Source organism: Ursus americanus, chromosome 1, assembly GCF_024610735.1.
Source record: "Ursus americanus isolate L20-20 chromosome 1, mUrsAme1.1.p, whole genome shotgun sequence".
Lineage (NCBI taxonomy): Eukaryota > Metazoa > Chordata > Mammalia > Carnivora > Ursidae > Ursus > Ursus americanus.
Genome location: NC_142127.1, coordinates 10,867,864 through 10,885,303, shown reverse-complemented (window position 1 = coordinate 10,885,303; position 17,440 = coordinate 10,867,864).

The following is a 17,440-nucleotide window of genomic DNA, read 5'->3' as shown; positions in this document are numbered from 1 at the left end:
TACGGCGCTGATCGCACTTCAACAACTCCCTGTTGGCAGTGATTATTCTGAATAGTTACTGTGCTCCACTGTTATAAAAATACATCTTGTCATCCTGGTCTGAAAGACAGTTGGGGTACCGTGTGATAGGAAATGGGAGGTGGGCAGGCAGAGGAGCTGGGTGGTGGGGGATGGCACATCCCTCGGGCCACAACTCGTGCCTGACGCTCTGCACACCTTCTCTCCTTTGACCATACCGGCACCTGCCCTGTTGAGCCATTTTAAAGGGATGTGGAGTAAGTGGCCAAAGTCACACTGTGGATCCAAGTCCATTCCTCTCCATGACCCATGACCCCAAGAAGCCTCTTATCATCAATGTGGGAGAGTTCATCACCTGTAAATCAGGGGAGTGGATTGACTGCTGGCTACATTGGGGGGGGGCTATCTAATTTATTGCCTAAAGCAGGGTACTTCGATGAGTGAGGAGGGGCACTAACTGGACAGTAGCTGGGACAACAGGTGCAAACCCACACCAGGGCACCCTAGCTAAGTTATCTTTCCTCTCTTATACCCCAGGCTTCTGACACCTAAGCAAGATCTTTTTTCTTTTTCTTTTTTTTTTTTCCAGCTTTCATGAGTTTGGGAAATCATCCAGTGCAGCCCTAACTGAAGATCTGGGGGAAGGAGAGCAAGAAAACTAGAAAGGCTGGACCTTGGAGTACTGCCCGGGACCAAGCAGGCATGGTGTGCCTTACCTGTGATTCCGGGCAGGTGGGGATTCTGTGCATCTGAGGGAGACTGTGATCTAAAGAAGAGGAGTGCTTCTTTCATGCTTTTTACCTGGACAGCTGCAAGCGTGTGGCGTTACTTCGATATGTGTGTGTGATGTGTGTGTGCACCATCTCAGTGATTGTGCTCCTGATTGTGAATGTGCCCCTGTCAGTTTATTGCCTCACGTCTCGCAATGCTTGCTTGCCCTGTTTGTGATGCTGGAACTGAATCTTGCAAGTGTGTCTCCGTTGCCAACGGGGACGATACTATGCTTTGCCAGTAGAGGGCGCCAGAGCTACGCTGCAGGAGGAAGGGCTTCTCCTCCCCGTTCCCCGCGCTTTGTTTCCCTCTTGCTCCTTATCCGGGCAGGACACCTGTGGAGCCTTTTCCACCCCTGTGTGTGGCTTTCCGGTGAGTTCTGCAGGCAGCTCATCTGACTTCCAGTGAGTACAAGAGCAACCCCCGACGGCAGATTCCCAGAAGTTTCCTGGTGAATCTCACCAGTGCTCCAGCTAGCTTTCCAGAAAATTCAACAGCATTTCCTTCAGCAACTTCCTGACAGTTTTGTTGTCACCCCAGGGGTCCGTTTCCCGCTTGGCTGTTTCTACATGCGGCAACCTCAGCACACTGCACCATCCAGCGGGTCACAGCCCCGCCCTCTCCAACAAGCTCTGATCTCAGCCGTGTGTGTGCGTGTGTGTGTTGGGAGGGGGCTGCTCCCAAGTTGTCTTTGCCTGGGATACTCTGCCTTAGCCCTCAGGTAGGCCTGCCAATCTGGATTCTTCAGAGTTCTCCTTACCCTTAGCAGTCAATGCCCTATTACTACGTTCTGCTGTTAACTAATTCATCATTTTTTTACTTAACTTTCCCTGTTTAAAATCCTATGTATTTTTGGTCCCTTGTCCCAACCAGGGAAAGTTCTTTGTCTTTCAGTATCTATCTGCTCTTGATATTCTTTTGGTGTTTGCCCTGTGTATCCATGGACTTGTTTATAGAAATATATCCAGAAATAAATTCTTTCATTGCAACAAGGGCAGGAGACACGAGTGAGTGTGCTGAGTGGTTTCAGATGAGCGACCCTGAAAGTACATATAGCCTCCAAAAAGCAATTCTCCCTCTGCTTTCAGGTTTCCAGTATTTAAAACAGTGTTGATTACACCACTTGGTAATAAGTAGACAAGTCATCTCTCCTATGAGGCCTCAAGATCTCCTTTTATGAAATGACAGGGTAGGATAAGGTATTCTCTAACATACCTTCAGGCTATGAAAGTCTTAAAGTCCATGACTGAATGTATATTCTAGAACCTTCTATACTTTCTCACACAGATAAAGAATCTTCAGTCTGGCATTCAAAGTTAGCTTTCTTTTCTTTTTTGTCCCCAAAAGTAAAAGCGTCATTACCAATAAATGTGCAGCCACCTTAGTGCGTATTATTGTTTTGTTGCAACGGATGTGTAATCAATGAAGTTTGCTGTATTAGTCATTTACCTTTTAGTAAGAATAAGTGCAGAAAGATCATCTAATCCAATACTCACCTTTGTAGAGGAGATGATGGAGGCCCACAATGATTAATGGACTTGCTCAGGGCTGTGGGATTGGTTGTGACAAAGCTAGGACTAGAACCGAGGTCGCCTGACGCCCAGTTGTTTCTTGAATCATACTGCTCTTGTACCATCTTTTAAATCCCTGATCAGTTCTTTTCTTGAGGTCATGTTTGAATGGCAGTGGGAAGAAAAATTGTCATATTCCTAGGGTAACTAGGTGGGAGGTCATAATTTATTGGAGAAAAATACCAGGAGATTCTGAACGGGAAGGTAAGGGAATTCTGAAGGCAAACTGCCTCTTGCTGATGATGAATGCAAAATAGCTTCATGCAGTTACTTAAGCCAAAGTATTTTAAGGACACATACATACATTTATTTATTTATTTATTTCAAAGATTTATTTATTTATTTGAAAGAGAGAGCATGTGAGCAAGCTGGGGAGGAGCAGAGGGAGAAAGAGAATCTCAAGCATACTCCCTACTGAATATGGGGCTTGATCCCACATCCCTGAGATCATGACCTGAACAGAAATCGAGTCAGATGCTCAACCAACTAAGCCACCCAGGTGCCCATTAAGGACACTTTGATTAAGGCTGAATCTCTCAAAAATCTGATGGACTAAGCAGGCTCTTCATTTATTTATGCATAATCTAATCTAGTCACTCAACTGGGAACAGATTTGTCCCCCAAGGGACATATGACAATGCCTAGAGACATTTTTGATTGTCACACTTAATGGAGGACACACTACTGGCATTCAGTGGGTAGAGGCCAGAGAAACTGCTAAACATCCTAAAATGCACAGGACAGCCCCCCCCCCATACAAAGGATTATCTGAGCCGAATGTCAGTAGTGCCAAGGTTGAGAAACCGATCTAATCAAACATGTTTCTTAAAATCATGGAAACACAGAGCTGATAGTAGCCATCCTAATGGGCACGAGATAGTTTCTCATTGTGGTTTTGCTTTCTATTTCCATAATGATTAGTGATGTTGGCTATCTTTTCATGTGGGTTTTTTTTTTTTTTTTGACCATTTGTTTATCTTTTTTTTCAAGTCCTTTGTCCATTTTGTAATTAGGTCGTTCTTTCTTTCATTGAATTGTGGCTCTTTATGTATTCTGGATATTAATTCCTTATCAGGTATATGATTTGTAAATATTTTTTCCCATTCTGTAAGTCGAATTTTTACTTAGTTAATTGTGTCCCTTGATACACAGGAGTTTTTAATTTTGATGTAGTTCAATTAATACATTTTTACTTTTGTTGCCCATGCTTTTGGTGTCATAGCCAAGAAATTATTGTTAAATTCAATACCACGAAGCTTTTCCTCTGTTTTCTCCTAAAAGCTTTATAGTTTTAACCCTTACGTTTAGGTCTTTGATCCATTCTGAGTTAGTTATATGGTGCAAGGTAAGGGTCCAACTTCATTCTTTTGCACGTGGATATTCAGTTTCCCGGTGCCTTTTGTTGAAACTATTCTCCTTTCCCCAATGAATGATCATGGCACCTTGGTGAAAATCATGTCCCTACATGTGAGGGATTATTTCTGGGCTCTCTAGTACATTCCATTGGTCTATATGTCTTTCTTTATGGTGATACAACAGTGTTTTGGCTACTGTAGCTCTGTAATAAGTTTTGAAATCAGGAAGTGAGACGTCCAACTTTGTTATTTTTTCTTGCCTTAGCTATTTGGGGTTCCCTGAGACTCCGTATGAATTCTAGGTTGGAATTTTCCATTTCTGCCAAAAAAAAATGCCGTTAAGATCCTTTTAGGGATTGCTCTGAATCTGTAGACTGCTTTGGGTAGAATGGACATTTTAACAATATTAAGTCTTCCAATCCATGAACACAGAATGTCTTTCCGTTTATTTGTTTCTTCTTCAATTTATTTGATCGATAATTTATAGCTTTTAGTGTGCGGATCTTTCACCTCCTTGGCTATGTTTATTGGTAGTGTTTTATTCTCCTTTTTTTGAATGCTATTGTAAATGGAATTATTTTCTTAATTTCCTTTTCAGATTGTTCACTGTTAGTGTGTAGAAATGCAACTGATTTTTATGTGTTGATTTTGTTTCCTGCAACTTTTCCCACAAAATTCATGTACTAGTTCGAACAGATTTTGTATGTGTGTGTATGGAATTTTTAGGATTTTCTACACATAAAATCACATCATCTGCAAGCAAGAATAGTTCTGCTTCTTCTTTTTCTATTTGAGTTCCTTTTATTTCTTTTTTCTTGCCTAATTGCTCTGGCTACAACTTGCATTACTATGTTGAATAGAAGTGGCAAAAGTGGGCATCCTCATCTTCTTCCTGACCTCAGAGGAAAAGCTTTCAGTCTTTCACCATCTATATGATGTTAGCTATGGGCTTTTCACAAATGGCCCACATATTGTTATGTTGAGATAGTATCTTCTATTCCTAGTTTGTTGAGTGTTTTTATCACAAAATGGTGTTGAATGTTGTCAAATGCTTTTCCTTATCAATTGAGTTGATCTTTTTCTTTTTTCTTAGTCATTTGAGCTACAGGTTTGTCAACTTTCTTGATCTGTTCTAAGAATCCATTCTTGGGTTTCTCTATTGTTTCTCTATTCTCTATTTCATTTATCTCTGTTTTAATGTTTTACTGTTTCCTTCCTTTTGCTAGCTTTGGGTTTAGTTTGTTCGTTTCCTAGGTCTTAAGCTATAAAGTCAGGTTGCTGATTTTTGAGTTCTTTCTTTTTCTTTTTTTTAAATGTAAGCCTCTATGGCTAGAAGTGTCCTCTGAGCACTGCTTTCACTGCATCTCATAAATTTTAGTATATCATCTTTTAAAATTCGTTTATCTCAAGATATTTTCTAACTTCACTTGTGATTTCTTTTCTGATCTATTGGTTGTTTAACATGGGCCTCTGGAGGAAAAGAAAATCTGAGATAATCAGATCTCCTCCCTGAGGAATCTGGCCTAAGAAACATTTATAAAATGAGTCCATTACTAGTAGGAGCTAAGGCTGATAGACTGTGATGTAGAGAGAACCAAGACAGACCACAGACAATCTGAGAGTTGTAGTGGAGTAAGCACAAGAGAAATGGAGAAGTCAGAGAGAAGAGTATGTGGCCCAGGAGGGAAACCATGGAACCACCAGTCCCTCAAGCAGCCAAAGTTGCTGGTAGCGCTCCATGAAATTTCTCAGTTCAGTTTGAAATAACTTGACAATAATCTCCTCTCCCTAAGACAAATTAAGTGATCTCTAGTTGTTGTGGCAAAAACATGTCAGTGTACCCTATGATCTCAATTAAAATGTGTATTAAAAAAAATTGCTTGGAGAAGAGACTGGAAGAGAAAATACCAGGTTGCCTACAGTGGGTATGTCTATGGTGGGAGTGTGACTATTGATATTTTCTTCCTATATACTATTCTGTAGATTCCACATTTGGGAGAATGAGTAGATGTTCTAGATGTTACCTTTACATGCTGTTAACAAGAACATAAACCAATCCATGTATGGCACTCTCTGTCTTGCTCTTGGACACAGATCATTCTCCCTGTCTTCAAGGAATTTGTGATCAAGAACCAGCAGCCTAAATCTGTTCGAAGTGACTTGGGATGGCTTCTGGCAAGATGTTGTAGCAGCGTAGTTTTAAAATTTCTGGAAGTTCCTCGTTAATGCATATATGACAGTATGACAGCCAGGATAGCAAAATTTAAAACACGTAGACCATGTCTATAACAAAACTGAGTGAAAAGATATAACTGAGGGCTGCTGGAGGAGAGGGGGGGTGAGGGGATGGAGTAACTGGGTAATGGGTATTAAGGAGGGCACGTGAAGTAATGGGTATTATATAAGACTGATGAATCACTGACCTCTACCTCTGAAACTAATAAAACATTGCATGTTAATTAAGTGAATTTAAATTAAAAAAAAAAAATCTTCATTGGAAAAAAACCAAAAAAGCTGAGTGAAAAGATATACTCACAAACCCCAAAGCATGAGCAGGTGGAAAAAAGTCAAGGACAGCCAAGTTGGCTTTGATCAGCATCTATTCAGAATGAAGACAAAAGGCCTCTGATGGTCCTGAGGACGGAACACAGGCACTCCCAGGAAAACACAGTGGGCCAATCTGAGAATAGCAGCTGAACCTGGAAGGGGGTTCTTCAGAATCCAATTTTTGGGTGAGCACCCAGAGACCTCAGTAAGTTCTGAACGTATTGGAGTAGTGTGGGCGCTGTGAACTCATCAGAAGTGAGAAAGGTATGGGTTCTAGGAAAAAGCCTGCCCCTGAGGACAAGCTGCTGAGGGCGGAATTCAAATTGAGCAAGACATGGGCACTAGAAGAAAAGGAAACAAATGTCCAAGGGGAAGGAAGTAGAGGAGGCAGATACTGAAAAATAGAAACTTTTTTTATTCCCTCTTAAAAATAACACAAGAGGAAAGACGAAAAAACCTTACAAAGTAATTATTTAAAAAAAAAAAGGAACAAAATAATGTCCCCTCAGAAATGATGAAAGCTGTCTACCACGCATGCCCACAAACCATGCAAACTATACCCTAATATTCCAAATGAGCTAAAATAATTTTTAAAGTGGTAGAAAAGGAGCGCTTGGGGCTCAGTCGGTTAGGCGTCTGCCTTTGGCTCAGGTTGTGATCTCGGGGTCCTGGGATTGAGTCCTGCATTGGGCTCCCTACTCATCGGGGAGCCTGCTTCTCCCTCTCCCTCTGCCCCCTGCTCCACTCATGCACACACATCTCTCAAATAAATAAATAAAATCTTTAAAAATAAATAAAGTGGTAGAAAAGACCACATAAAAATGAAGTAGGAAAGCTCAGAAATGAGGTCATTAGAGGTAAAGAAGTTTTGGAAAGAGAAGTTAACATTCAGAAAAGAATTCAAAATACAGAAATAAATTATAAATGAATTAAAGTGAGCACCAGAATGGCAAATAACAGTGGATAGTGCCTTAGGACAAAAAGAAGATAGAAAGTAGGGGCACCTGGGTGGCTCAGTTGGTTAAGCGTCTGCCTTTGGCTCAGGTCATGATCCTGAGGTCCTGGGATCGAGTCCCATGTTGGGCTCCTTGCTCAGCGGGGAGCCTGCTTCTCCCTCTGCCTGCAGCTCTGCCTGCCTGTGTGTGTGCTCTCTCTCTCTCTGACAAATAAATAAATAAAATCTTAAAAAAAAAAAGGATAGAAAGTAGGAGATTTTAAATACAAAGAAGAAAACAAGAAAAAAATTGTTCAGAGTATCCAAGAAAAAAACCCTAAAGATACAGAAGATAATAGAAGGAAAATCCAACCTATGCGTAAGAGGAGTTCACAGAGAGGACAAAAGCCACAGGACAGAACAAATCTGTAATCTACGAATCAACAAACATTCTTTAAGTAAAGAAAACAAAACGACTCGAAACTATGTATCGAAAGGCCACAGCACAAAAGCTGGGAAAAGTGACCCAAAATGGCAACACTGAGACCTAGTCTAGAAAAACTACTGGATTTTAAAGGAAAAATAATCCATTGGGAACCCAGGGGGGAAAAAAACACAGTACCTTACATAAGGGGAAAAGAAATCGGATTGTCATTGGACGTTTCGACATCAACACTGTAGGTTTCTATATTCAGCCAAACTGACCTTTGAGTAAGAGACCAGAACCCATTATTTTCACCGTGTAGCAAATAGGGATGATATTGTTCTCATGGTCCATTTTTCAGGAGTGGTTTAGAAAGAAACATTAAACAACTAAAATTGTTGCATGCAGAGACATCAATGCAAGGATGTGTGGTATTAATATATATGTATATTAGAAAACAGTGTGGAAGTCCCTTAAAAAGTTAAAAATTGAGCTACCCTATGATCCAGCCATTGCACTACTGGGTATTTACCCCAAAGATACAGACGTAGTGAAGAGAAGGGCCATATGCACCCCAATGTTCATAGCAGCATTGTCCACAAGAGCCAAATCGTGGAAGGAACCGAGATGCCCTTCAACAGATGACTGGATTAAGAAGCTATGGTCCATATATACAATGGAATATTACTCAGCTATCAGAAAGAACAAGTTCTCAACATTTGCTGTAACACGGACGGCACTGGAGGAGATAATGCTAAGTGAAATAAGTCAAGCAGAGAAAGACAACTATCATATGATTTCTCTCATCTATGGAACATAAGAACTAGGAAGATCAGTAGGGGAAGAAAGGGATAAAGAAAGGGGGGGGGTAATCAGAAGGGGGAATGAAGCATGGGAGACTATGGACTATGAGAAACAAACTGAGGGCCTCAGAGGGGAGGGGGGTGGGGGAATGGGATAGACTGCTGATGGGTAGTAAGGAGGACACGTATTGCATGGTGCACTGGGTGTTATATGCAACTAATGAATCATCGAACTTTACATCAGAAACTAGGGATGTACTGTATGGTGACTAACATAATATAATAAAAAACATTAAAATAAAAAAATAATATATATGTATATTCAAACATATGTATACCTGAATCTAAAGGAAATGAGGTTTCTGCAGGAGACAGTGCGCAATGCCTGTCAGCCCTGACAGTATAAATACAACTATTAAAAGGGGATGGGAAGAATATGTGAAAACTAAAATAAACTTGCTAATTGTCTTGGAGTTATTAAGTGAGAGTACAAAAATATTTCCATCCCCCAGATCAGTGCAGGAGGATAAAGAGAAGGGGGAAAACACCAAACTAGACAATTTCAATATTGTTTATAGGAGTAACCAACATAGACGAAGTGATAAAAAAGGAGAGGGGGGGACTAGCAGTATTATATGAAGATATTAGTCAAATATAGTAACCTGTAGAACAAAAGTTCCAACTATCCTAAAAACAAAAACATATGCTAACAAAAGAGAGCAAATAAAATAGACCACATAGTAAACCATTCTTACAATGAAACTCACACTCAATGAAACAGAGCAGAGGCCAGATATATGGACCATAAGATTTCAGATTGTGTAATAAAGCAACATGCAATGCCATGCTTTATTAGAGAGATGCACTTAAAACAGAAGTTCAGAAAGGTTAAAAGCTAAAGTTGGGACATTTTAAAATAGAACAGGCGACTATTATGTTGAGAACTGCAAATCAAAGAAATTAAGAATTGCAATTTGATACCTAACAAAGTAGAAATCATACCACAACACATCAAAAGAAAGGAGGACTATTTACTGTGTTGAAGTCTACAATTCACAATGCTGATGAGCGGCGTTAATATCTACATGTCCAATTACACATCAACAGTGTTTATAAAGCACAAGCAGCCAGAGATAAGAGCAACCAAGTAGACATATTACCAGGGGGACTTTAATATATCACTCTCAGTATAAGAAAGATCAAATGGACAAAAATTGGAAAGGATTATACAACATAATTAATAAGATACAGCTAAAGAAATGTATCAAATTCTGAAGCCTGACAAGAGGGAGTACACATGTAACTTTCATGGTAATTGACCATGTCTAGGACTTCAAGGGAGACCTCCATATATCTGAAGAAACGGATATCTTATAAAAACAACATTCTTCAATCATAATGCAATAAAACTAGGAATTTATAATGATTCAAAGGTTTTTACACCTGGAAATTTAAAAAGAAAAACAAATTGCCCTCAAGTAATTTTTGAGTGAAAAGAGAAATACAAAACAAAGTTATAGAATGTATTGAAAATAATGAAAATGTCACATATCAGATTCTCTACAGTCTGTGGAGTAGATATTAGAGTTCTCTATAAAATCAGGCAAAGCATTATCACAAGGAAATTTACGCTATTACATATCTCTATTGATGGAAATGTAAACATGAAAATAAATTGAAGACAGACTAAAAAACCTGGAAAAGGGGGAAAAATAAACCAAAATAAGGCAGAAGAAAGAATGACTGTATTTATCTTTTAAAAAAGGAAATCATTGTTGGAAGACAAGACAACAGAAACAAGGGGATTTTAGACATGTTCACTGAACTGTTTTTGGATGGAGTGGTACCCTGGCGTCTGTCCTGGGCTGGAAAGTGGGCAGGAAAATAGATGGAAGATGGGCCTTGTGTGGGATGCTACGTGGGAATACCTTACACTATTTTTTCACATTTATACGTGCTGGACAATCTGTATTATAAATGCTAAAAAAAATTTAAATGAACTTGGATTAAAGGACTACAATCATAGCGGTAAATGTGTGAAGAGGAACAGAAGACAAGGAAGCACGTATTTAGATGAGAGCACCAAGAAGAATGTGATTCTCCTCCAGGATCATCTGGTCAAGGTCATATAGTCCATTCACTTGCCTCTGTGCTGACAGACCCTCCACGATGATCCACTTTTTTGCACCTGCTCAGAAAAAGGATTGGCCACCACTGTGTATGGCAGAAGATGCCTGTGTGGCAGGCTCGCTACTCTGGATCTGGAAAAACGCAGCGCCCCCATTGGCCAAAGCTCCATTGTGACCTTGAGCGAACCTCTGCCTGCCCCTTCCTAATCTGTAAAATTATGGCATTGGAGTCGTTGATGGGTGAGGTTCCCTCCGGCGTTCACCTTCAACAATACGATAAAGAGCAATTGTATCAACCTGCTTTCTCCTTGCTAGCACCCCACTCCTGCTGACATTTCTGGAAGTCCAGTTTGGGGAAACTCCACTTTTCAGAGCAGGGCTGCAACCTAGCATGTGACTGCAGGGTGCCTAGACCCAAAGTCTGGCTGACCACGCATCATAATGATGAGACTGGCGCATCAAGAAAACACCGGTCCCTGTTAAGAAGAGAAAGCATATATTAACGAGTAAAACAAAGGAAGTCTTGATATCATCTGAAAAGCCCCCCAGTAAGGAACCCCCTGCCCCCAGTCTCTGATGAGGCAGGATAAATGGTGACTCCTCTCTGGAGATGAGCTTGGCCCCTCTCATACATCTTTTGCTTGTTTCACTTCGATATCCTCAATGACATGGCTACCGAGGCCTATGCAAAAACGTGAGAAAGGGTCAGTTTCACGTCTGAACGTCAGCTTAAAGCAAAAAGTTGCACAACAGGGGCCGTCTGTATTTGAGAAATAATACCGTGCTAATAAACGACACCACGGAGAGTGTGGCAACGCTGATTTCTAATGGAATCTGGAAGAGGGGCTCATTAGAGATTCAAGGCTTGTGGCTCACTTTAATTAAAATTTGAGCTAAGAGAGCTTGGAGGAACCAGCCCAACGAATGAGAGTTGGAGAGGGAGGGAAGAGAGGGGCAGGATATTGACATGAATAAAAGAGACCTTAATTAAAGGATTAATGATGACAATAACAATAAAAATCGCTTCCTCCTCACTTTGTGTCTGCAGTCAGACAAAGCGCTTCGTGAGTCAGCACCAGGCTGAGGCTGCCCTTGGAGACGCAGAGGGACCGTGCCGAAAATACCTATCCCTTTGGATGTTCTGCAGAATTGAACGTTTGAGGCCTGATTTGACTGAATCATCCCCCCAGTTCTTCACTTCACGGGATCTGTATGGACTCAGCTGCCTCGTTTCAGAGGACACCCTTCTGGAAGCTTTCATGGTGATTAAGATGTCCCTAGCCCCAAACTAAGCTATAAAATAACTGCAAGAAGGTCCAACAAAATCCCCCTTGCCCCTGGATGGCCTCTTGAATTCTTTTGGGGGGAAAAGATGGAAAATCAAGTGCTTTCAAGACAATTTTTTTAAAAGATTTTATTTATTTATATGAGAGAGAAAGAGAGAGCGCGTGTGTGCTCTCGCGGTGCAAGCAGGGAGGAGGGGCAGACGGAGAAGGAGAAGCAGAGTCCCCGATGAGCAGGGAGCCTGATGTGGACTCGATCCCAGGACCCTGAGATCATGACCTGAGCCGAAGGCAGACGCTTAACTGACTGAGCCACCCAGGCGCCCTCAAGATAATTTTTTTGATCTATGTTGCTTTTGCCCGAGGCTGTGCTCTGTCTTTCGCTCAGGACTGGCTGAGCACTGTGGAAATGATGGGCGCTCCAGGTGCCTTGTCCTGAACGTGTGCCTTTGGCTGCTCGCTGTCATCTCTTCTAGGTGTTGGAACTGAGTCCATAGCAGGGAGGACGAAAAGCAAAGGCAGGCAGCCCATTTAGCATTCGCCTGGAGCACATCACAGTAAGTTTATACCTGCGTGGTTCTTTCTCTCTAACCCTGTTCTTTGCTCAGGACGTAGGATTTGTAGGAGCTCTGCTGAAGAGTAGAATTCACCCAGATTTCAATATATTAATTATGACTCGTATCTTCCTGAGTTTCCTAAATTAGGATTCTGTTTAAGATGAACTTCATGCAGAGACTCCAGTTAAGATGATAAATAAACTTTCACAAGCATTTAAACCTACACAATTAATTATGAATATCTTCTACGACTCTATCTGTAAGTAAACTCCGCCGTGCTGGGTTTCATTTAGACCACCAATCCCTGTGCACACAGCGAGTTGGCAACATTCACTGGCCAGAAGTGGCTTGAGCTGGCTTCCCTTGCTCTTCGAGTCTGTTGTCATTTGCAGACTTGACCCAGATGTCCAGGTGGGCAGACCCTCAGAGCTGGGTGGCGTCCGCACGCCGAATCCATCTGCGGACTCCTCTGCACCCACATACCCCTGTTCTTCTTCATTTTCCCTTGTCTCTTTCTCCTTCTCTTCTTTCTCCTTCTTATTCGCTTCTTCCTTCTCCTTTATCTTCTCCCTCTTTTCTCACTTGCAGTGGAAATTAGTATGTGTTTCCCCTGTGGACTGCTTCTCACTGGAAGGAGAAGTCTGGCCTCAAAATTCATACATGGAAGCCCTAGCCCCCAGCATTTCAGAGTGTGAACCTATTTGAAGACAGTGTCTTTGAAGAGGTACTTAAGTTAGGGACGCCTGCGTGGCTCAGTTGGTTAGGCGTCTGCCTTTGGCTCGGGTCATGATCTTAGGGTCCTGGGATCAAGTCCCGTGTCAGGCGCTCTGCTCAGCGGGGAGCCTGCTTCTCCCTGTCCTGCTCCCTCTGCCTGTGGTCTCGCTGTCAAATAAATAAATAAATCTTAAAAGAAAAAATAAAGGAGGTACTTAAGTTAAAATGAGGCCATCGGCAGGGACGTTTCTAGATCCAACATGTCCTTATAAGAAGAGAACATTAGACCAGAGACACGTGTGGAGGAAGACCACAGAGAGAAGGTGGCTGTCTGTAGGCCAAGGAGAGAGAGACCTCAAGAGAAACCAACCCTGCTGACACCTTGCTCTTGGACTTCCAGCTTCCGAAACTGTGAGAAAATAAATTTCTGTTGTTTGAGCCGTACCGTCTTATTATGGCAGCTAAGCTGACTGAGGCACCTTCCTCAAAGTGCCACGGGGAGAACCGTCTCCAGCCTCATTCCTTTTCTTCCACCACCTCCCACTTCCACCTCCAAACCCAACATTCTTTGTCTATTTTATTCTGAACTAGAAAACAGCCCATGTCTTCACTACCGAGTGAACTGACTGCAGACACGGCAGGGAGGAGGAAAGTTGTATGCCTAAAGCAGACAGTCGCTGGAACCAGCCAGTGACCTTTGCTGACAAGGCAGCCCCCTCAGCCGCCTACTCAAGCAGGCTTTGCTGTGCTTTAAAAAGTATCCTCATGTCTATTACTCACTGTATCCTCACAACAGGAGGAAGAAAACATTCAAAGTAATGGAATTTTATAAATGAAGAAAGCAAGTTTCAAAGATGTAAGATTGTTGGTCTGAGGCCACATGGCTCCCTGTCAATGGAGTTTCTGAGGATGAATGTGGTGGACGTTAGTGTCATTCGCTGGATAGTTTTGCCTTCCCATTTTTGGGACAGATGGCAGGATTGTACTTCCCAGTGGCTTTTTGAAGGAAAGCATATCCATGCAACTTGCTTTAACCAATGACATGTGAGGGGAAGCTATAGGTCACTTCAAGGCAGAAGCTTTTAGGGCCAGAATGCCATTAAGAGGATTCTTTTCCCAGCCCCCAATAGTCAGGTCCCTGAGGGGCTATGATGGGTAGAGCTCCCTGCCAACCCCAAAGGGCATCTGGCCTCAGTGAGAAACTAACAGGTATCAAGACCATTGAGAGGCGAGTGTCATTTGTTATCATGCATAACCTAACTTATCCTGACTAATGCAGTTAAGCCTCTTTCAGCTGCAGGAAAAAAAGAATATCCATCAGAAAATGGCTTAACAATAAGGACATTTATTATCTCCTGTAACATAAAGTCTGTAGCTCCCAGTTTGGGCAATTTATACATCTCAGTGATATCCTCAAGGACCCACGTGTTTTTCCACCTGCCATCCTCAGCACATTCAATCCTCCCCTCAGTGGGGCAAAGTAGTGTCTGCAGCGCCAGCCATCACTTCCTCTCTCAGTAATATCCAAGGGTCAGAAGAGAGAATCTCTCTCCTTAAGAATTAACATAAGTTCTCTAGAAGTTCCCTTCCTTCCCCCAGTGAATTTTCCTGCAAGCCACCTTAGCCAGAGCTGTGACACATGTCCACTAAACTGTCAACGGGACAAGGATCAACATTAATTTATTAGACTAAATAAACTCTATCCCTGGGGCCAGACGTGGGGCCCATCCTCCCCTGAAGCACGAGGATACCCAATAGTGTTTGCTAGAAAGGTGATCCTGGAAACCGTGTCTCCTATACCAATCTTCCTTTCCAACAGTTCGGAGAAAGGGCTGATGGTGCTCAACCTTGACACGTGGTAGATGAGCACAGAGAGATTCAGAACTTCTCTGACCCACCAGAAAATTCCCGGAGGGCAGGAGCTGTGTCTTTGGCCTGCTCTTCCCCATCAGAAGCAGTGCTATGGAGACAATTGAACACCACAAAGAACCTGAGGTCCCACTCCAGCAAGGTGGTATTAATATCGCTCACATGTGCAGATGCCGACATTGAGACCCCCTGAGGTCGTAACTTCCCAGGTTCTCAGCCAGTGAGTGGTGCAAAGGCCCGAGCCCCAGGACTTCTGCTTCTCGGTGCAATATCCATCCTTCCCCAGCTCCCGTTTGCACAACAGCACTTGCTGATGGATTCATTAAAGTCTTGTTTACTACTCTCACTTTGGGAAATAAACTGACAGCTGAAATTATAACTGGATTTAAGACAAGGATGACAGACCTAGATTGGAACATATTAGGGAAAACTGGATGTTTGGGGACATCGGGAACACTCGGAATCTGATATCAGGAAAAACATCCCTATCATTGCATTAACCATTTCTCGGAGATCTGCAGCAGAGACAGAGTTTGGGCCTGTGTCAGCCAAGAGGCCGACCTGGTATGGCCATTCTGACCTCTTTAATCATCAGCATACAGGCCAGGGAGTTTCTGATATGAGAATTACTTTCCCTGAAACATTAAAGACTTCTAAAGAGAGGGAAAACATCTTTTTGTGAGAGTAACTGTGTGTTTGTGTATGTATGCGTATGTGTGTATATTGCACATGCTCATGTGTGTATTGTGTGTATGGGTGTGTGTGTGTGCGTGTGTGAGCCATTTCCTCACTGGGGTTGGGCATGAGGAGCAAGGGTGCCTGTGCCCTTACCTGTTATCTTTCTAATACTGCGAACTCTACCCTTTATACAAGGTGAGGGTTTCCACTTCCCTCCTCCTGGGAATTCCCCAAACATACTTGATTTAGGGGACACTTTTCTTTTTTCTTTTTTTTTTTTTAAGATTTTATTTATTTATTTGACAGAGAGAGACAGCCAGCGAGAGAGGGAACACAAGCAGGGGGAGTGGGAGAGGAAGAAGCAGGCTCCTAGCGGAGGAGCCTGATGTGGGGCTCGATCCCAGAACACTGGGATCACGCCCTGAGCCAAAGGCGGACGCTTAACGACTGCGCCACCCAGGTGCGCCTAGGGGACACTTTTCTAACTACATTCCCATGAAACAAACCACCACAGGGAAGACCCAGGCCGACTCCTGGGAGGACCACTGCTTGGTGCTGCCCCAGCATCTCAGCAGCCGCCCCTTAATCATTGCTGGACTGCTCCGTTGGTTGCAAGGAGACCAGGCCTTACTTCCTCCAACCAGTGGTGGGGAAAACCTGGGGAGACACAGCTCACCTGTGGTCAGAAAGTTGAGGATTGCTTAGGGTCAGGATTGGGGTGATGGCCGGAAGTGGGGGTACACCCTGGAGGGTGGGCTGGCTTGTGCTATCCCCCTCTTGTGGCTATGATACCTGTGGCTTGTCTAGGGCCATCACAGGGTCTCTGGGCCAGGGTACCGTGGAGGACTGGTGGTCCAATGTTGTGGCGGAGGTGAATAGAAGCATTCATTTGTCTTTTTATTTATTTACTCAACACAGCTACCGAGCGTTATTCCGTGCTGGGCATTGAGTAAGGCCCTGCAGATGCAGCTAAGAAGGAAGGACAGTCTAGTTGGAGAGACATTCAATAAATAAGTAAATAAGCAACCAGGACGATCGCAGGCTCTGGTAAGAGCTCTGAATGAAATACCAGGTGGATATGTGGAGGATACTCCCACTTCAGGTAAGGAGGGAAGTCAGATTATTTCTCTAAAGAAATACAGAGATTGGGACCTCAAGGTCAAGAACAACTCAGTCATGCAAAGAGCAGGGAGAGCATCCCAGGGAGAGAGAGCAGTGGTTGCAAAGGTCCTGGGGCAGGAACAAGGAGAAGCTTGTGCTTGGCGCTAGGTGAGATGGGGATGAGGAGATGGCAGGAGGTGAGTCTGAGGGGTACGGGGCCAGAGCCAGCAAGGACCTGTAGGTCTTGCTAAGTTTGGATTCTCATTTCAGAGCAATGAAAGTCCATGGAAGGTTCTTGAGCAGGAGACTGACATGACGTGATCTACATTGCAAAAGAGCCCTCTGGTTACTTCAGGAAGAACAGATTGAACCCTGTCTTCCTAACCTCATTGGCGGTTGTCTCAGAGTCCTAGCCAGTGACTTGTTTTTACCTGCCTAGGCAAGTTCAGATGACCAGCTAATTAGCAACACCCCACCTCCCCTTATTGTAAGAGGGAAGTGGTGTGAGAATCCTCAGCCTGCCAGCTATACAGTGGATTCTGGAACTCCTGAAAATAGGAAGGAAGAAGATGAGCAGAGAAGACAAGAGTCCTTGCTGCTTGTTCAGCCCTGCTGCAGGAGCTGTGTGGCTAGAGGGGACCCAGCCCAGCACCACCCAACCTCTGTTACTTCATTTACAGCACGGG